Source organism: Urocampus carinirostris, chromosome 9, assembly GCF_059441175.1.
Source record: "Urocampus carinirostris isolate Australia breed hairy pipefish chromosome 9, RoL_Ucar_1.0, whole genome shotgun sequence".
Taxonomy (NCBI): domain Eukaryota; kingdom Metazoa; phylum Chordata; class Actinopteri; order Syngnathiformes; family Syngnathidae; genus Urocampus; species Urocampus carinirostris.
In genome coordinates, this window is record NC_142357.1 from 6,845,572 (window position 1) to 6,867,805 (window position 22,234).

The 22,234-nt window shown below is 39.9% G+C and overlaps 2 long non-coding RNA genes across 3 annotated transcripts in view; one reads left to right on the plus strand and one right to left on the minus strand.

Moving 5' to 3' along the window:
• Positions 1 to 17,515, minus strand: part of LOC148359208 (uncharacterized) — a 25,866-nt gene extending 8,351 nt beyond the window's left edge. For both annotated transcript variants that reach the window (XR_015851383.1, XR_015851384.1), the window contains exons 1-3: positions 17,237 to 17,515; positions 13,257 to 13,380; positions 1,500 to 1,684 (exon numbers count right to left, since the gene is read on the minus strand). This is a non-coding gene — a long non-coding RNA (uncharacterized LOC148359208). The remainder of the gene's footprint in view (positions 1 to 1,499; positions 1,685 to 13,256; positions 13,381 to 17,236) is intronic.
• LOC148359209 (uncharacterized) lies at positions 16,796 to 21,516 on the plus strand. The gene is made up of 3 exons (XR_015851385.1): positions 16,796 to 17,286; positions 17,370 to 17,425; positions 21,376 to 21,516. It is a non-coding gene; the product is annotated as an uncharacterized LOC148359209 (long non-coding RNA).
• Positions 21,517 to 22,234: the final 718 nt, after the last annotated feature.

Below are 22,234 nucleotides of genomic sequence, written 5' to 3' on the forward strand. Positions count from 1 at the left end.
TGCTGTCCCTTTTCCTTTTTTGGTTACTTCTTCCTTGTCTCTGATTTCTACTCAAACTTGGTGTCACTTGCCCTGATTGCACCGTAATCACTTCTCCTGCTCACTAGTTAAGCGCTCCTGTTTTTGGTTACGTTTACTGTTTTTTTGCCATTCCTGTCTCGGTCTTGTCTTGTTTTGTTTTGTTTTGAGTGTACTGAACCCTTGCCTCCTTTCCCGACCACGAATTCTGCCATTGTGAGTTTGCTGGATTACCGACACCTTGCCTACCCCTGGACCATTACAACTGCCTCCGGTGATCAAGATACTGTTACCTCGATTTTCTGTCTCCCGTGTACCAAACCTGGACCAAATTAACAACCCATGTTGCCTTTATCCTTCTTTATCCTGCTCTAATCGATATATTTTTATGCTTCTGCGCCACCCAAGCGGGTTCTAGATAACAGAAAAAATAAAAAAAAATGATAAAAGTTAAAACATAGTCAATTATTCTATTCTATTGTCAAAATACTTTACTGAAATTCTTTTCTGTGATGTTTAGTAGTCTGTCGTGGTGAAGAGGGAGCTGAGCCGAAAGGCAAAGCTCTCGATCTACCAGTCCATCTACGTTCCTACCCTCACCTATGGTCATGAACTTTGGGTCATGACCGAAAGAACTCGATCCCGGATACAAGCGGCCGAAATGAGTTTCCTCCGCAGGGTGGCTGGGTTCTCCCTTAGAGATAGGGTGAGAAGCTCAGTCATCCGGGAGGGACTCGGAGTAGAGCCACTGCTCCTCCGCGTTGAGAGGAGCCAGTTGAGGTGGCTCGGGCATCTAATAAGGATGCCTCCTGGACGCCTCCCTCGGGAGGTGTTCCGGGCATGTCCCACCGGCAGGAGGCCCCGGGGGCGGCCCAGGACACGTTGGAGAGACTATGTCTCTCGGCTGGCTTGGGAACGCCTCGGGGTCCCGTCGGATGAGCTGGAGGAAGTGGCTGGGGATAGGGACGTCTGGGCTTCCCTTTTAACGCTGCTGCCCCCGCGACCCGACCTCGGATAAGCGGAAGACAATGGATGGATGGATGGATAAATATAAGCCAAAACTTCTGTGAAATCTGATCTGAATCTGACTGTTCCATAACATGCAGAACAGCTTGAACATAAGGCTCCATGATAAATAGTACTCGCAGGGCGAACAAGTCAAAAGCCTTTTGAATTTCTTCCAGCAGCTTTTTGTACTGCACAAGAGCTCCCTCGAGGTAGTGATCGGACTGGACTTTTGCACATAAGCAAGATCAATGGTGTAAGTGGATGCAAAACTTCTGGCACAAGGAGACTAGGTGAGGTTTGACCGATAATCATAAATGGAGGTTCTGCAAAAGCCGTAAGAAACAATTGTAAACAGCAAATGATCACTGTCAGCTTTTACAGTCAATCTTGGCACTTATAGTTGTGATATTATTGCACAAACTAGAACTCTATAACCCAGTAAAATTGGTCATATATAATTAGATTGGCCATACTTGGTTCAAGAGGAGCTGGAACTTTCTTGAGTGAGCCTCAAGAGGTTGACTGACTTCAGATTCAGCCAGCTGTTGAATGAGCCCTCCTGGTGAACTGCAGAGAGCATGGTAGTGCTTGCTCAAGAAAGCGATACAAGCATTGGTATTGTCGCCTGGCACAGTCTTGCCCTTCAAATAGATCTCAACTGGAATCACAAATGAAAATAGGGATTTAGACCAGAAAAAAACAACCACATTTAGTTTTTTTTTTTTAAGAAAACAAAATCAAATTAAGTAAAACTTGGAAAAAAAGGTTATAAAAAGGAAAATAAATTAGAGCTCAATTTTGAACCAAAATTATTACATTATATTGTAACAATGCGTAAAATCAATACAAAATTACACAAGATAAAAAACAGGTGATAAGTTTGTTCTGTTTTTAATATTGTACACAAGATTTCATAAGATGCTAGTTTGTTATTTTGACTGTTATTGCACACTCTTCATTGTTGTGATAACTATTACCACATTGTTGCTATAGGCCAATCATGTTTTGTAACGTATGATATGTAACAAAATGAAAAGGCTCATGGGAGGGCCTCTAGAACGGGTTGAAATTCTTTATCTGAAGGCTTCTCTGTCCTCATTGCAAGTTCAAAATTCCTTGATGTCTTCTCTCTTTATTTTAAGTGTCTACTAAAGTTTTAACTTATAATGCCAAATTCAGCAAAATTATTATCCATACTGACTAGCCTCTATTCCCTATTGAGCCACGGTAACCACAAATTATAAGAAAAACTTCATGCTGTCAAATGAGGAAACATGATATTTTAAACTTCAAAATAAAAACATGAAACATGAGAGGTGCCAGGTATCAATTTTTAATCAGGCTTCGAAATGTTTTAAACGAAAAAAAGGGTACGTTAGCTTAAACAAACACAGATCTAAACAAACAGAATCTAGTAACTGATTTATTTCAGTTTTTTTCTTTTTATACTGTGGCTACTATTGTGTTAGGTACCATTCCTTCAGTTTTGAGAGAAGGTCAAATTGTTACCATGCAGCCATAAGTATATTGTCAGAAAAATACAAGAATAAATCATTAAAAATTCATTTGAAACTTTCACTGTCCTCCGTTGAGCACCAGAACCTAAACGACAGTGAGTGCTAATCCAGTCAAAGGAAAGATCCACTTGGCAAGAACACTTTTCCTCCATGCTCTAACCCCTTAACCATACTGAGCCGATTACCTGCTCCGTGTGCGTGCGCTTGTGCGCTTGTGTATTTTGCGTGTTCTTTCACATAGTGCGAGGACATAAGTCTATTGACGTCTTTGCACGTTTGGATGTCAGCCTCTCGATTGGAGATCGTTCCTGTAGCTTAGTTTAAGAGAAGCATCAGGACTGGCTCAGTAAAAAGTCCTTTGAAATTGATGTAAAAACAATTTTCGACTTTTATGTAATAAAGGCGTTTTCCTGTCGAAAACGACTGCCTAGATAATCGCTGATGTGAGAGAAAAGAAAGCCTTGTGGCAACACTTTTTTTTAAACATCCCAAATCCCCAGTGCTAATCTGTTCTGAGGCTCGAAGGTAGAGGGGCAGCAGGTGGAAGGATAAAGAGTTGCTGCTTGCATTTCTTTCCCCAGTTTTGTATAAATAACAAGAGGGGACTTATGAAGGAACATCCTTCCCTTTGGAACACGCAAACATGCATACAGACAGAAGTGTAAATGCAGGCAGATTATGTCTGAGGCAGTCACAGTTCCCGCCTTTAATTAACCTCACAAAGACCAGATCCCTTTCACACACACACACACACACACACACACACACACACACACACACACACACACACACACACACACACACCAAGAGAGCAGTAGGGGTGGCAGGATTGATGGAAATGTCGATATTAACGATACAAATCAAGTACTTGGATTGGATCAATATCAATTTTCTAGGATCAATACTTAAATCTGCCGCTTATTTCCTCTAAGCGCCTCTTCTCCACGTAGATAGTGCAGCCCTTCTCTTTCTCACCCATGAATACTTTCAGTACCTCTCCATACCTGACCTACTGCTTCATCCTGCCTGCCATGCAGAAGAGAGGGCTAATCAATGGGCCCACCCATACCAGAAAGGTATAAATGACAGAGGTAAACGGAAAGTGTATAGCAGTGTGGACTTTTTTTTTCAACTACAGAAAAGGATAATGCCAAGTGTAATCTACTAATTTGAGTGGTAAAGTAGTCTGCTACTGTGGCAACACTCCAAATTGACATAAACGAAGAAGCTAGCCCTGCAGAGAGAAAGGAGTTGAAACATTAAATGTAAAAAAAACATTACCGTTCCTGAACAAAAACTTTAGATTCTGTTGTCACTATGGCAACACAAACAATTAAAGACATTCGACACTTTATTTGCATTACTGACTTTCTTTTCAAAAAAGTGTGCAATTTAATGTATTTTAGTTCTCTAGTTTACACTGTCATACAGTATCGGTATTTCCATTACATTGCCGTTTTTTGCTTTAACTAACTTGGCTTTTTTTTCTATAAAACAATTGTAAAATAAATATTTCTATTTTTTATACTATTAAGGTTTGCAATGTAGTTATTTAATAAAAAACACTACATAGTTAGACTTCATAGTGTCCAAAATCTTTGTGCTGTGTTTATTGTATTTATAAACGAATTAAATGATCTTGAAATTTCCATGACAAAAAATATCTGTATTGGATCGGTATCGATTGATACTACTATGCATTTACTTGGATCACCAGACCCTTGATAGCAGAAGAAAGGAAAAATAATGTTGAACTCAAGGGTGAGCCTATCATGCTGTAAGTGATTCCTTTTTTCATACATAATTTGCAGCAGTCATTTTGTGAAAAGTCCCTAACCCTGATCTTACCAACACTTATTTGTGTGTGTGTTTTACTTAAACATGGCAATGAAGTACTCGTTAGGAATGAAAACGTGTGGTCTGTCTTGTAATTTGAATGCTAAATGGGAAATAATTCCTTGTTTGTTAAATCACATGTGCTTAGGGCCATCTATTGGGACAACTAGGTCCCTGCAGCTAAAATACGTCTTATTTTGAAAAAGCGGAAGTTACGTTACAGTACGCAGAAGACTTCTGATGGGAGTTCCAGCCTTTTCAGAGAATCGTCTTTTTCGGCTTGGCTCACTAAAAAGAGCTGGTTATTTTGCTGCTAAAAGACTCTTCAGATTTTTTTTTGTTTGTTTTGCTTTAATCGATATAGTACCAATTATAATGTAACATTATTCACAAAATTAACTAACAAATAAAATAAAAAGTGTTGTATAATCTCCAAAATTCCGGCTTCGGTTCTTCTTAGAGAACCAACTCGGCGTAGTTTACTACAAAAAGTCAGCTCTTTCGGATCCTATTCGAGATTTCAGATTTTCTATGTTGCATTAATCCAGGAGTCTCCAAATTCGTGCCCGCCGGCACTAAGAGGCCCCCTAAGGACAGCTGATGTGCCCGCCGACCTGTTCTGAAAATAGGTCACAAGTGTTGGGACATTGTAAATTTCAAGTGAAATTATTTTTGTTGTTTTTAACCGAGTCTATTCAATTCTACTTCCGATAATTAAACTGGTAATAACATAGTAAAAATAGTAATAGAATGATAAGTTATTTTTGAAATACATATAAAACTGGGTGCCCTTTGCGCTAACTAGTAACAAAGCATGGCTCGCAGCTCGACAAAGGTTGGACACCCCTGCTCTAATCCATTTATTCCATCCATTTAGTTATTGAGTAACATTACGCAGTAACTGCCTTGAAGGAAATGGAAAAAAACTAAAGCAAAAAAGGAAAAAAACACCCAAATAAATAAAAAGTAACACAAGGAGAAAACAATTTAAAAAAAAAAAGGAAAAAAGAAAACCGCAACAAAATATAAGTAAAAAAGAAAAATGAAGAAAAAAGCTATTAAAAAATAATATTCCTTTGGTAGGTCCATTTAATCTGTATATTACCAATAATTATGTTACATTATGCACAAAATGGATAAATAATTTCCAGTACAGTGACCCCTTGTTTATCACGGTGGTTATGTTCCAAAAAGAAACCATGATAAACAAAATCTTTCGATTAGAAACCTTTATGTTCTAACAATTATTATACAGTTAAATACTCTTAAATTTTAAATCAATGAGAAACCATTTTTACTAGCCCAAGTATTCATTAAAGTAATAAAAGTGCTTCATACTGTACCTGTATAGACTTTTAAACTTTATTTTTTACTCAAACTTTCTGTTTTAAGGAATGTTTAACCAATCAGATTGCAGAACAACATGCTTGATGGAAATCCGTGAAGCACCAAGACCGTGGAAGGAGAATCACATTGCAACAAGGGATTAAATGGTAAATGTTTTGCATTAATATGACACTTTTGAAGTCACTGGAGACCTGCCAAAGTGCTTTACAATGTGCTTCACACTTACCCATTCACACACAGACACACGCACACACACAGATAGTGGCGCCAGCCATGCGAGGCTCCTACCTGCTTACTGGGGGCTTTAGAGGTTTAGTGTCTTGCACAAGGACACTTAGACTTTTAACTCGGAAGAGTAGGGAATAGAACCTGCAACCTTGGTCCCAATACGAGTGCTCTACCTCCTGATCTACTGCCGCCTGATTACTGTATTTGAAAAAAGAAATTACGAAATATAAATGATTGTCAGAAAAATGAAATGAAATCATCTGCATTTATATAGCGCTTTTCAAGTCAATTGCTATGCAGATGACATCTAACTGTATCTGCCACTGGAGACAACTGCTCAGGTACATTGGAGAAATTTAGGAGCTTGCCTTACTGCGCCTTAACCCAGAAAAAAACGAAATGTTGTTTGTTGATCCAGCTCATTGTCGTGATTCAAGAACATTAACCAAAGCAGTAATGAAATGATCTGCATTTATATAGCGCTTTACAAGTCAATGACTTCCCAAAGCGCTTTACATTGTGCTTCACATTTCCCAATAGCGGCCGTGATCTGTGCAGCCATGTAAGGCGCTAACCTGCTTATTGGGGGCATTGGGGGTTCAGTGTCTTACCCAAGGCACTTCGGCATGTAACACGGACAAGCCGGGATTCGAACTGGGATCCCTTAATCCTAAAATGATCGCTCTACCTCCTGAGCTACTGCCGCCCACAGAAAACTAGTAGCCTGTCTTTAAAAATATACAGTAGTAAGCAACCAAGTGAGTGACTAAGTAAACGTATACTCTATAGTTGCATTTTGCGGGTAGAACTAAACGCGGGGAAGCCAGAACAATGGAAGGTTTCCTCAAAAGGAGGGATGGTATTTAAAAACAAAAGGTGGTATAAAGTAAAAAACAAAAAAGTGGTCACAAAACCAGGAATTTACAAACAAAACCAAACCTGACATGACAGTTAAAGACAGCAGAATGACATAGATATGGATACCAAGATGACAATGGCAACGACCCGAAGCAGTGTGCTGTCCGAGCGGTCAATATTAAGTCTTGTAATTTTTACGACAGGTGTGGGGAGATTGGGCTCAGGTGTGTCCAGTTCAAAACAGGGTTGGTACCCTCTGGGAGAATAAATATTATTAGTGGTTGTAGTATTATCATCATTCAGATTCAGATTCAGATATACTTTATTGTCATTCTTAAACACGTGTATACAGAACGAAATGTCGATACATCTGACCCGCACAGTTTCCTTGAATGTACAGATATAAATAAAATGTTGTATTGAGTTGGAGTATTGAAGTACTAATAATATACTAAATGATTATGGCTATGGATAGTATTATATAATAGTGCAAAGAGTGCAAGAGTAGCAACTGCAGTAGATGTGCAAAATGGGCAGTCAGGTAAACAAGTCACTGTACAGTAACAATAACACTGTAGTACGATAGTGCAGGGGAGAACAGATGTGCAAAGGAGTGGATAGGTATAAAGAACTCCTAGTAGTGCATAGACTTACTATGTGTGTGATTGACCATTTAACAGCAACAATAGTTTTTTGGGGGGACAAAACTATTGCAGAACCTGGTGGTCCTGCACTGCACACTGCAGTAACTCTTCCCAGAGGCTAGCAGAGTGAACAGTCCATGATGGGGGTGAGAGGGGTCCCTAATGATGTTCTTGGCTCGGGATAGGCAGCGCTTCTGGCCAATGTCCTGAATGGAGGGGAGAGAAGTCCCGATGATTTTCTCTGCTGTCCTCATCACCCTCCTCACACTACTCCAGTCCGAGGCACTGCAGCCTCCACACCACACAGAGATACAGCTGGTCAGGATGCTCTCTATGGTGCCCCTGTAGAATGTGATGAGGGTGTGTGGGGGCAAGTGGGCTCTCCTCATCCTCCGCAGTAAGTACAGGCGCTGCTGTGCCCTCTTCACCAGTGATGCAGTGTTCACGGTCCAGATGAGTTTGTTTGTGATGTGCACCCCCGGGAACTTGGTGCTGCTGACAACCTCCACAGCCTTGTCGTTGATGAGAAGTGGGGCATGTTTGGGCTGGGTTTTTCCTGAAGTCGATGATGATGTCTTTAGTTTGGTTAACATTCAGGACCAGGCTGTTGTCTCTGCACCAGCCCACCAACTACTCCACCTCCTCTCTGTAGGCCAGGTCGTCGTCGTCCCTGATGAGGCCCACCACTGTTGTGTCGTCCTCAAACTTCACGATGTGGTATGTGGCTGACCTGGGGACGCAGTTGTGTGTCATCAGGGTGAACAGCAGGGGGCTCAGGACACAGCCTTGGGGGATCCCGTGCTGAGGGTGATGACATCGGAGATGTTCTGACCAATCCGCACTGACTGGGGTCTGTCAGTGAGTAAGTCCATCAGCCAGTTCCGCAGGGGGGTGATGAAGCCCAGGAGTCTCAGTTTGTCTACCAGGTGTTGTGGGATGATGGTGTTGAATGCTGAACTGAAGTCCAGGAACAGCATCCGCACATGGGTGTTCTTCTCCTCTAGGTGTGTCAGGCTCAGGTGAAGCGCAGAGGAGATGGCATCCCCGGAGGAGCGGTTTGTCCGGTAGGCAAACTGAAAGGGGTCGAGTGAGGAGGGGAGACTGGAGGTGATGTGCTCTTTAAACAGTCTCTCAAAGCACTTAATTATGATGGGAGTCAGTGCAACGGGCCGGTAATCGTTCAATGATGAGATCTGGGGATTCTTTGGCACTGGGATGATAGTGACAATTTTTAAGAACGATGGTACCGTGGCTTGGTCTAGCGAGGTGTTGAAAATGTCTGTTAGGACACAAGCCAGCTGATCGGCGCACTCCCTAAGGACATTACCACTTTGTGTCATACTTTTATTTTTAAATTAACATTACAAGCTAAAATCTTTTTATATTTTTTTTCCAATCATTATAGTCATAATATTGTCAGTTATGATAAGTGCACCATATTCAGAAATGTTTTGGTTTCTTTCCGATAGGTATTTGTAATAAAAACCAATGTATTGAAAATTGAATGTAAAGTCATAAGTGTTTTCAAATAAAATAAAAATAAAATGCAAATAAAATAATACTTCACGTAATTTTGATTGTTAATCAAATCCATATTGTTTTTTTTAAATGAACAGTTTTTTTCTACCACTAGAAGGCACTATATAATACACAATGTCCCTGCAAGATCCCTCCAAATCTGTGTTGCCATAATACCAAAAGAGAGTTTTTCTAAAAGAGTCATGCTGCAGGTTTTCGGATTTTTCTTGACCAATGGATCTTTTTTATGTTAAGAGGAAACAATGGGAGAAGCGGGAAAGAATATATGTTACGGTTTGCCACTCTAAACAGTAAGACTGCAGAGAAAGCATAAATGTGCTTGTGCCTTTTATTGTCAATATAACTGTGGAAATAGAAAAAATTTTTACACATGCCTTTGATACCGACCTTTATTTAAGTAAAACTTCTCGTTTCTAGTTTCACAATTGAGAATGTTAGGCCAAGCTTTGGTTCTTTGTTTTTTTTCCTCTTGTTTAAATTTGCATAAAGTTGGACTTTTTATCGCTCTAATATGCAGTTCGCCTGCAGCTACAGTGGTTTGTTTCCCAACATGAGTGTTTCTTTAGCCACAAAGCTTTGGAGACAAAATGCATTCCACGTCTCATTTTCTCTGTTGTTTGTAATTTGTGCCAGGGAGTTAGAAAGTCCAATTTTAGAAGACCACAAGTCTGGTTTGGTTTGATAATGGAAATAATACATTCGTCGTAACCAGTGTTGGGCATGTTAATCAAGAAAAAAAAGTAATAAGTTGCAGTTAGTAGTTACTTCATATAAAAAGTAATTTGGTTACCCCGCAGATTATTGTCACCAAAATGTAGTGCCTTACTCTGAAAGGAACTTTCTGGTTCCTGATATATTCACATAGAAGCTGACCCCCTAAAACTGCTTTAAAAGAGCCACATGATAATAGAAATAGGAGAAAACGTGTACACCAAACTGTGGAAGCAGTAAAGCGCTCATATTTATTGGCTTATGCAATCTTGAGAGCTCGCAAACGAACACTTAGCTGAAAAATTCCATATCCAGGTCTCTGGGCTTCAAACCAAAATATCCTTTTCATTTTTTGGGTGCTGTCCAATGTCTTTTCTTTTTTTTCTCCAGGTCAGGTGTATTGCAAAAATATTTTCTACAAACAAATCAACAAAATCCAGAGCACTTTTACCGTAAATTATATGCTCACATTTGCCCCATTAGATTACCTGTTGTTCCTGTATTATTAATTTTTGGGTCAAGGGCCACTAGTAATGGCTGCCCTCTAAGAGCTGTTTTACAATTAGAATGTAGAGTATTATATTGCAACAACTGCAATTGTGAACAAAAATAAAGAATGTCTTGGTACTTTTGGGGAAGGGGATGGGTTGGGGAGAGGAAATTTATGTATTGCTGGCATCCGTATTTTGTACAAATGACTTCTTAAGATTTGGACGTTGGCATGGCCTGTAAAAGTAGTACATAATGTAAGTTTCTGATAGTAAAAATGCCACACGATGACAGCCAAGGCCATTTAATGAATTTGTGAGAACCAGAACCCCAAAACAAATGCTATTTTTCCACAGGCTATGGTATAGAGATTATTACACTCTTGTCCCAAACATAGAAAAACTCAATTTCTAAAAATGTTTAAGAAGGGATTATTACCAAACAGGAAGATGAATGAACTAAGTTTTTAGGATAAGCAAGGTGACTTAAAACCGTGTCAGGTGCATGCTGTCTCCCATTTACAATTGGTTTAATCCGAGAATCCATGTTTTCCAACAACTTGTAAATATTATTGCTGTCAAAAATATCTCGTTATTAACGCTCTAATGCAAATCAATTTTAACGGCGTCATTTATGTTCGCGCAAGAGTAATGTTCATTGCGACCGAGTGAACTTGTAGTTTTTATAATCTATGGCCACTGGCAGCAATGTCAGAAAAACGACAGGATCCGCTTGTAACCCGGAAACAAGACAAATCACATTTAATTGTATAGCCAATAATAACAAGGAGTCTCAAAGGGTTTCACAGACCACAGACTATTGCAAACTACAGACTATTATTAAACCATCCCCTAATCTAAAGCCAACATGAGGGAAAGGAAAAATGCCCCATGCATGTGTTTGGTCTTGCGGCTCGCGTGCTCACTTCATGTGTTGTGGTTGTATGAAACGCTGAAATTGATTAAAAAAAATTCTGAGCAGAAAGTTTTGTTTCAAAAAGTTGCAAGATAGATCGGTAACAAGACCGAAATAATCTGCGTGTACTGTCATTGTGAACTGAGTTATCACCGTAGTACATCCAGTCTGAAATGTCACTCGGAACTCACAATTGTGCAACCACATTTTGTAATTTGAGAAAGGGGATATTTTTACCGTTTTATGAGTTTGGAGTTACAATAATGGGTAACTTATATGGTCCCTCAAATCAAGTGTACATGAAATGCCAGTCTTTTATTCAGAAGGAATAAAAGACTGGCATTTCATCAAGACTGTGTAGACTTTATATCCATTGTACACAGAGGTTACCTGTAATGTTGTGATTGCAAATACAACAGTGTCAATAGCGCAGCACACTGTTTGTGTCACTGCAACCGAAAAACGAAAATCAATATGCGCATGTACTCACTGCGCTCTCTCAGAAGTTCTATTGTACAAACAAAACAAGAATGTGATCAATGTTGTGGAATTCTCTAACACCCCAAACATAAAACAAAGTCAAACAGGAAGAATCTGCAAGGACTTGGGTCATGTTAAGGAACGGGTTTTCTTCCTCCGCAGTTTTTGTATCCGGGTTACGTAATGACCGGTTAAAATAAGAGCTGGAGATGAGCAGTTTCTTCGAAAGCTTTGTTTACAGAATATTCTGGGCATCAATTTGCTACTGCCAATGGCTTAATGATTACACAGATGTGAAGATTATCAATTCTAATCTATTACAAAGATAAACTTTAAATATTAAAGGGGGCCCACAGTTCAATAGAACACTGTTTTAGTGATGATAGCCTCGTCATCCTTGGGGAAATCTTGCGCAAACTCCTCATCATTTTCCTGAGGAAATCAATTATATTTTGTTAACAAGGATGAAACCTGGACTTTACTTATTGCGATCTGCCTTGCTGGAATTCTTAAGCTCATTACATCTCATTAGCTGAATTCGATGTTTCTCGCTGTGTATTTCACTCAAAGAAGTAAGGTGATACAACTCGCATTGGAACTTAAAAGGATAGCGTGTATTATTTAGTGGGTACACAAACGTTTTTTTGAATTAAAAAAAAACAATATTGATTTAAATAATATGCAAAAATACATTAACTTTCATGTAAATGTGCATTTTTAAAATACTTGTTGGGCAAAAAATGTATTAGTTACTATTATTATTTATTCTTATTTTTTTTTTTATATAGCATAAGCCTCATCTAGAGATTGTAATGCAAGTGAATATTGATGATTCTTGTGCTTTAAGGTCAGGTGAGCCGCTAAATTTTGCCACTTGACTGCAGCCTCCTCCATCTTTGACCAAACCCAGCTTACTGATATTTTAAATGGATACGCCTTATTTTAAATATGCAAGGACTTTGCCCAGGAATCGATTTTTAGCCAATACTCCATCCATCCAGCTTCTGAGGATAAGCAGTACATCTGTACTGCTTATCATCAGTAGGGTTGCGGGGGTGCTGGAGCCCATCCCGTTCCCCGCTCAATCACACCTAGGGACAATTTAGACTGGCTAATCAACCTGACATGCATGTTTTAGGATTGTGGGAGGAAACCTGAGTGCCCGGAGGGAACCCACGGGGAGAACATGCAAACGCTGCACGGGCTGGTAGCTGGATTTGAACATATGAAAAGAAATAGGGAAAAGCTTTACATTTTATCTCATCATTACACTGTTTTTACTCAGTCCTATGTTGTACAATGTTGTAATGTAGCATTTTGGGAAAGAGTTCAGCTAAAACAACTTTGAACAACGTGGTACCATGAAAATAGTGTGATGATAAGATTAAAATGAATACCTTTTCTTGTGTCACCTATAACCCTTGTCATCTAGTGGAAAAGATCTGATGATTTTATTGCTGTGATCTGGGTTTGAATCCTGTTGCATCCAGTGATATGGAAATCTGGCCAGCAATACTTTGCGGCTGATCAATTATTGATTAAAGTGACCTCAAAAAGTTTACCATTAATCATTTTCTCTATTAAGTTTATGTTAACGATGCCCAACTGAGTTCAAATAGCCTTTATATTATTATTTTTTCACCATGCCAATCTGCTTTTATCTTACCTTTATCATTGGTGTTCTGGCCACTCAGTGCATTAGGCTGAAAGAATCGTGGCGGGGGAGGGCGGTGGTGGAGAGTATTTTCACAGGCGTGTTGGTCGTTATTATTTATTCAAGGATGAAAATGCTGAAAGTAAGAAAAGGACTTTTTCAAATACAGTATGTACATGCACACAGGCAGCTTGACAGAGGCTGCAATGATGATGGCGTCAGCAAGTAGAATATATTTTAATGTTACGGATGCCACCTGTAATTTGAGCTGAGAAAAAGTGAAAACATTTTTTTTTTCATGAATAAAGAACAAAAGGGGTGCCCGTCATACGCCAATACATACGGTAATTACTGAAAACAAATAAAGATATAAATGAAAAAATAAGACAATCATGACTATACTGTGGGTAGTGTCATACAGTATTTTAATATAGTATCATATGAATTTCCTTTGCTACTTTGAACTCTAAGTCCGGTTTTCCTTTGAAATGCACTCACTCTTGCGTTCCTCCAAGTTCTTTGATTCCTTCGTGAAGCGAAGGTGGGAGGAGAAGGAAGGCATTACCAAGAATTTTGATTGACAGATGGCAGCATATCGAGCTGCGAGGCGGGTTTTGCAAACGCTCACCTCGTAGGAAACAAATATTTGCCTGAATGAGTTAGCGGGGGAAAGAGAATAAGGCGGAAAAAAAATAATTAGTTTGCAAACGCAGCCAGAGATAAAAGGCAGCAAGACACATCCATCAAAAGGCGGCAGAGTTAGTTACAAAATTGAAATCTTCTCGGGGCTGACAGATCTGGTGGGTGGCTGGTAGAGTCGAATGTAAGCGCCCAGGAAGCCGACGTGCAGCGCGCATTAACATCTGTGCACAAAAAAACATCTGTGCACAGAAAATTAACACTTAGGCATGAATCTTCCACGCTTCAGCAACATGTCTCAAGTCCCTCCAATTATTTCTTAATTACCGTCTCCACATTAAGTTGAAAACACATGCGCACGTCAGATACATTTAAGATAAAAGCACTTTCACGTGGGAATTCCAAGATTAAAAAATGTTTTAGGATCCCCATTATGGGTGGGCGATACTGGGAAGGTTATGGTATGTACATGGTAGTATTGTAGCATGTTGTTTTGACAGGGTTCTGGATCGATCCTTGTCGACGAAAAATACACATAATTATACATACAAAGTCAGCACACGTTTATTGGAAATGTTACCCCTTTTTGTGCACTGGCCACCTGCACACTTGGTGTTTCTGGATGGTAATGATGAATAGTCAAAATCGTTAACCTTAAATTCCTTATTGAACCAAAAGAAACATGGGAACAAAAATGGCGTCACGTGAAGACGTAGGTAAAATAAGGTGTTAGAAAAGGACGAAATCAAACCAAAACAATAGACAGTGTAAGCACACTTCCCAGTGTCGCTTTTCAGTAATTGCCCAAAAGACACAGGAATTCTAACTATCGCAGCACCCCTCTTACTTCATTATTGACGCACGTCACAATATCACTCGATACCGATCCGATACCAATTATTTTTGCTTGGAAATGTCGCGATCACTGAATAAATGAACCCTCCCACTTGAGTTTGTTAATATTTACAATAAACACAACGCCAAGATTTTAGGCTCTAAAAACATTTATTAAAAAAACAAAACAAAAACTACATTTCAAACTTGAACAGGATAAACAATAGTATAAATTTCTACACAACAATTTCAAAACAAAATCCAGGATTCTTAAGAGTCAAACAAAATAGCGATGATGTAATTTATATGCATTATGCATTTATATAGAGCTTTTCAAGTCAATGAAGACCTCCCAAAACGTTTTACAATGTGCTTCAAACACTATATAACCAATAGCAGCATCAGCCATACAAGGCAAATACCTGCTATCGGGGGAATTAGGGATTTAGTGTCTTGACCAAGGACACTTTGACATATAACACGTAGGAGCCGGGAATCAAACATGCAATCTCTTGATCCCAAGATGAGCGCTCTACCTCCTTAGCTAATGATATAATACAGTATCAACATATAAACTACCATTGCAGAATATTTTACAAATAATGTCAGAGGGTGCAGATAGTCTAAGCAATAGAATCTAAAAACCTTTAATACTATAAATAAGAAAATATTGATATTACAGTAACTGTTATAGAGAAAAAGTCGAGAGTCTAACCCCCCAAAAATCTGCAATCTGTTGCTATGGTGAAAACAGATTTGTTCAGGAACAGTAACACGTTTACATTTTTGGTTGCAGCTTGTTGCTCTCTGTATGCTAATCCTTACTCTCAATATTTGAGAGCAAATGTTTAAGCAGTACTAGTATTTTTTCTGATAATATAAAAAAAACAGGGCTTCATTTAAAGTGTTAAAATCGACTATCCTTACACCAAATCAACTGATATACAACATTATTTACGTAGTTACTCCCAAAAGTAAGTTGAGCGGAGTCATGTTACCTGCGGATGTGCACAACCTTTTGAAAGTAAACACTATAGCGCTCAATTGAACTCATCACATATAGTTTACTTGAAATTTTGATTTGAATTTACAAGAGCCTTACATACTTTGCAATCAATTATCATTGTCAAATAAAATTTGGTTCAATAAAATTTAGTTGTACTTGACAAAAAGAAAAACTTAATAGCTAGTCGGGCTAAGAATCGTTTATGACAATTTGTCACAGTAGCAGACCACGTTAACACACAGATTACACCTGGCACTGTCCTTTTCTGTTGTTGAAAAAAAAGTCTACACTGAGCTGCAGTGGAAGTTCTACAGTAAACTATTACCTGGGCGAGACCACCTCCAAGCAAAGTTATGCATAATGTGCGTTTTGTTATAACATCCATTGCAGCCTGGTCATCCTGGAAGGGGGACTACCTCATGTGCGGTCCCTTCTCAAGGTTTCTTCATTTTCCTCATGTTGAGGTTTTTGAGTTTTTCCTTGCCCCATGTAGGTTTTAGATCAGGGGATGGTGTAGTAAAAGCAATAAACTGTGGTCTGTGCAGCCCTTTGAGACTCTTTGTGATTAAGGGCTATACAAATAAACATGACTTGACTTGACTTGACAAAAGCTGCCAATAATAAATGTATGTATATTGATACATTAAATCCTCCTTATGCATAACACTCAACCCCAGCTTCCGTTAAAGGTGAGCACCGAGTTTAGGCACTCTCTCTCTCTGACTGACTGGCAGGAAGCAGAAGCTGGCCAGGTTGAAAGAGGTGATTAAAAGGATTCCCAAATTCTAAAACATACAAAGTGTGAGAAAATAGCACATGTTTTTAGCATGATATCTATATATATGTCATTGGTGTATTTCAATAATTTCCCAAAATAATGGATTTTGAAGGCAGTCTGTCTCGTCTTTGACTTCCTGAGTTGTGACGTCATGTGAGGAACACCAGCAACCTATCAAGCCAGTACCCTATGGTTTAATGTTAACTAGTCGAAAATATTTTCAGTGTTTTAAGCCTTTTAGGTAGTTTTTGTGGAGATGGGCTAGGCATTGTGTCGCAGATGAGTACAGCAATGGTACAACGAATGGCGAGCAGCCAAAATTGGGGCGAACTTGCAAAAATAACACACACAGCGCTAATAGGGGGTGAACCAGCCATGACATGTCAAGGTAGCCGGTTAAAGGACAAACTGGGGCTGATCGGCGGAAAAAAACGGGAGGCTGGCTGACCGAAAACAAGATGAGCCAGGATGACCGCGAGGGACAGCAGCAACAAACACGAACCCAGCCGGGAGAAAAAACATTGGGCAGGGAAGGAAAGCCAGTTAGCCAACTGCTTGCAGGGCTAATCTGGACCAAACAAAACCGGAAGCCTTCACCAGGAGCTTTCAGGACAGTATTATATTAATTGCAAGACGAGAAGCAAAAACACAAGAGGAAAAGTCAGAATCGCATACCTAAAATGAGGCAAAGTCAAAAAAGGAACGCACGCTGTAAACGACGGCAGGTAGGCTTACCCTTTGACGATCAACTTGGACAAGACAGTCAAAAGTCCCCCAGCGACACGGTAAGCAAAGTTTTGATTACTCCAAGCTGAAATGTCCACTAGGCATTCGCTGATTACTACAAACGCTGTCTGTTGTTTAACAGGACACGCCGTTTGTTTTGGTTCTTGTTGTCTTCTGGTGACGTCACAGCTCCAGGAGGTATGAGTTCTAACTCAAACTGTCTACTTGAGATCCATGGCGTGCGGAATATTCTGGAACATATTTGCATAATTGTGGGGAGAAACACTACACTCTCCGTGTCAAACTGAAAAAAAGGCCTTTAGATTCCCTTCGGTCTCACGAACAGGCATAAACTTAGAAAGTGGCCGAGGGCGCTGGGTGAGAGGGGAAGGACTGCACTAACCACATATAGGTGGGGTGCTTTCAAGAATTTGTTGGAGGGGGGAAGTATTGATCCGAGGACAATAGTATCAATCTGATCCGAGTACTTGCTCGGTATCAATAATATCGATATTTAGATCTGTAGATGGTAGTAGCAGTTTAATAAAATTGTATGTTAATAAAGTGGGGCTGTTCTCATCTAAACTTGAATATCAATCATCCATCCATCCATCCATTATCTGCACCGCTTATCCTCAGTAGGGTCGCGGGGGTGCTGGAGCCCATCCCAGCTATCTTCGGGCAGTGGGCAGGGGACACCCTGAACTGGTTGCCCGCATTAAGCCCACGGAAGCACAGGGAGAAACCTGCAAACTCCACACAAGAAGGTTTGATCGCATGACCTCAGGACTGTGCCGCACACGTGCTAACCACTGCGCAGCTGTGAGGCTGAATATCAATCAGTGAAACCTAAAACAAAATTGAATATACAATAATTGGGATTTGTACTTGGGCATCATGGCAGTGTAGTGGTTAGCACGTGTGTGGCACAGTTCTGAGGTCATGGGATCAAACCTTACTTTGTGGAGTTTGCACGTTCGTCCCGTGCTTGCGTGAGTTGCCTCCGGGGCAACCCTGAACTGGTTGCCCGCATTAAGCCCACGGAAGCACAGGGAGAAACCTGCAAACTCCACACAAGAAGGTTTGATCGCATGACCTCAGGACTGTGCCGCACACGTGCTAACCACTGCGCAGCTGTGAGGCTGAATATCAATCAGTGAAACCTAAAACAAAATTGAATATACAATAATTGGGATTTGTACTTGGGCATCATGGCAGTGTAGTGGTTAGCACGTGTGTGGCACAGTTCTGAGGTCATGGGATCAAACCTTACTTTGTGGAGTTTGCACGTTCGTCCCGTGCTTGCGTGAGTTGCCTCCGGGGCCTTTGGTTTCCTCCCTCATTCCAAAAACATGCATGTCAGGGGAATTGGCCGGTCCAAATTGTCGCTAGGTGTGAATGAGTGAGTTAGTTGTCTGTCTCTGTGTGCCCTGCGACTGGCTGGCAATCAGTTCAGGGTGCCCCCTGCCCACCGCCCAAAGATAGCCAGGACGGGCTCCAGCACCCCCGCGTCCCTACTGAGGATAAGCGTTGCAGATAGCAGAGCTAATCATTACAAAGGAGTTCTCTCACCCCAGCCACCAATCCTTTTACCCGTTGCCCTCTGGTAGGCGCTATTAGTCCCGTACAACAAGGACTAACAGGCTCAGAGACCACCCTAAACAAGCACGCAAGACTGTGAAATATCACATATATTGCCTGTGTACAGAAACATTGTTATTCATATCTTTATCGACATATTTGGGAATTTTGTTATTGCAGTATTTTTTTTGCACTATTGTCATTATGCACTTCCAACTTAGACTAGCACTGCTGTGTAAACATTTTTGCCTGTTTATGTTGACATTTTTTGTGTCTTATTCCTCTCTTAGTAGTCTTTATTACATGTTCATCCTGGAGTGCCGTGTCTTATCTAGTTGTAAACAATGTTCACCACGTTATCAATAACGTTAAAGAAAATTTGAATTCTTATTTTATTAAAAAAATAAGATAAAATATTAATGAATAAGAAATTTCTTTATCCTGTTTCCTGTTTTACAAGAAAAATTCAAGAAAATATGACAAAACGTAATTGAAGTTAGAAAAATAATCTGGAACAATTGTTTTACAGTGTACTGCATACAAACCATTAACATAAGGGATACATAAAAGGAGGGTGTATGTTAGTTACATAACAATAGTTCAGCCTTGGTGGTCCGTTTTTAGCACTGCTGTTCTTCCTTTGTTGCCATAAAAATAACCCATTAATTTAAACCACAAAAAGCCAAACAAAACATGAAAAAGGATCTCTCCGCTTTGATATGTTCAAACACTGACCATGGGATTATTCAACACAGATAAGGTAATTAAGAGACTATGATAGTGTAATTAAGCAAAATCTGAGAAGAAAGGAAGCTACAGTGTCGTATTGCTGTGAACGCATCAAAGCTAGTGACCATTTGGGATTCATGCTGCTATACACGCTCGAGCCGAGACAAGGTGGGAATTTTCCATATAGACAGGGGTCTAGAACCCGCAGCCTGGTGGGCCACTTGCGGCCCGCACGATGACTCCTAAAGGCCCCTGACAATCCCAAAGTTTAAAGGGACAATGTGTATTATTTAGCACATCTTAGTGCTGTAAGTAATAATACAATTAATACAATTAACCAATGAACTATCAATTCGACCTGCATTTTTTTGAATTTATTTTGAATACAATGAGTCTCACCTCAAGGGTGTTGACATAATTTTTAAACATCTTGCTGCAAAGATTAACCCTAAAAAACATAAGCCTGGCTTTTTTCTCTTGCTTTTCCTCACGTTTTCATACATTCATTTTCTTTTGTTTCTTTTGTCTTTCCAGCTTTCATTTTCTCCCTTTGAGTTTCCCTTTCTTTTTCCAGTATTATTTCGTTTCCTTCCTTTTTGTTTTCCTTTCTTCTGTTTTATTATTGGTTTCCTATTTCCCTTTTCTGCTTTCCTTCATTAATTTCTTCTTACTTATTTAATATTTGCTTTATTCTTCCCTTCTTTTTGCTTTTTCTGTTGTTCTTGAGGGCAGCGTGGCGGTGCGGTGGTTAGCGCGTGTGCGGCGCAGTTCTGAGGTCATGGGTTCAAATCCAGCTACCAACCTTCCTGTGCGGAGTTTGCATGTTCTCCCCGTTCTTGCGTGGGTTTCCTCCGGGCACTCCGGTTTCCTTCCACATTCCCCCCCAAAAAAACAACACGCAACCAGTTCAGGGTGTCCCCTGCCCACTGCCCGAAGATGGCTGGGATGGGCTCCAGCACCCCCGCAACCCTACTGAGGATAAGCGGTGCAGATAATGGATGAATGGATGTTGTTCTTGACCTTTCTCAATTTGTGTTGTCTTTTTTTCCTATTTCCCTTTCAACTTTCTGTTTTCCTTTTTCTTTTCTTCTTTTTTTCTTATTCCTTTATTTTTGCGTTTTCCATTCTCTTTTCCCCATCTTTCGTTTTCTTTTCTCTTCCTTTTTTTCATGAAAGGCTGGGCAAATCATCTGTAATCAAATGTAATGTTGTCTTTTGCCTACTTTGATTCTCCATTGTCTGAGTTCTCCCTTGTCCTTTTTCGATGCCACAACACAGCGCCTTCTAGTGGTCAATTAATTCACACTGTCCCTTAAGTGTAGCCCACACAAATTATGGATTTATTAATTACTGATTGATTGGTTTATTTTTGTTTGAATTCTGAACGGTTTTCTTTTTAGTTTTTAAAACTTATTTTGTGTAGAAAATTGTAAAATTTGAAAATTCTGGGTGTTATCCTCATGGCCTTTGTGTGGAAAACTCATTTGGCCCAACCTCACCAAGGCCCCATATATGGCGCCCCCCTTGCAAATTTAGTTTGAGACCCCTGATATAGAATTATTGCATTCAAAATAAATGCAGTCACTTGAAATGGTCACAGATGGTGAGGGAAAAAAACAGTAGCAACATGTGATACGCTTCACTCTATCAGCACTCTGGCGCAGTTAAAATAAATGGGAATACTGTGATTTTGCTCAGGTGTTTACCTTGCTTCCTTCTATTTGTCATCAGGCAGTGTGCAATGTTCTTCCACTTCTCCCTCATGCGCTCTGAATCAGCAGAAATTACATTTTATTCTATTTATTTGCTTATTTACTCTTATCTGTTTTCCATTCCAGAGTTCTCCTATCAGAGACCTGCAAGGCTCAGAAGGCGGAATGACAGGGGAGCTGTGGGTTGTGTGTAGGTGTGTTCAAGTGCATGTGCATGTGTGTGTTTGTGCGTGCGTGTAATGATGCATTAGTGTATGTGTGTTTCAGGAGATTGGTATGAAATTAAAATAGGAATGGGGAAAAATGCTTTGGATTCATCATTTTTGTTATCACCAGCTATATGGTTTGGAGCTTCCACAGTTACGACATTTCTCTTGTGTGATAAAACAGAAATATTTTTGCATCCTGAGCCACGCAATATCTTTTAGCAATGCTGGGTTTGTTCACACAATGAGTGAAAATGTGCACTCAAAAGTCTAGGTTACAATTCCTGACACATATCCAGAAAGAAATATTATTTTCAACAACATGAATAAAAGATGGCAGCACTCACCGTTCCAAATTGGAGGCCTGCGTTTAATGAAAGAATGTCTACCTTTTCTTTGAACGCGTATTTCGTGTTTTTTTTCTTTTTTTAATCAGGAATTTCTATTAAACGTGATTATAGTGTACACCAAGGAGCCTTATTTTCTTTACATCATAGTGAAACGGTACGGTGAAGTTGTAGAAATAAGTTAAAAAATACTATATATAAATTGGCATCTATTTGAATTGATGAGACTTATTTTGTAGAGAACAGCAAAGTTATATTAATGACAGGTTGGATTGGAGTTATCTTCGGGCAGTGGGCAAGGGACAACACCCTGAACCGGTTGCCAGCCAGTCGCAGGGCACAAAGAGACACAGAACTCACTCGCTCATTCACACCCAGGGACAATTAGGACCGGCCAATCAACCTTTTTGGAATGTGGGAAGAAACCGAAGT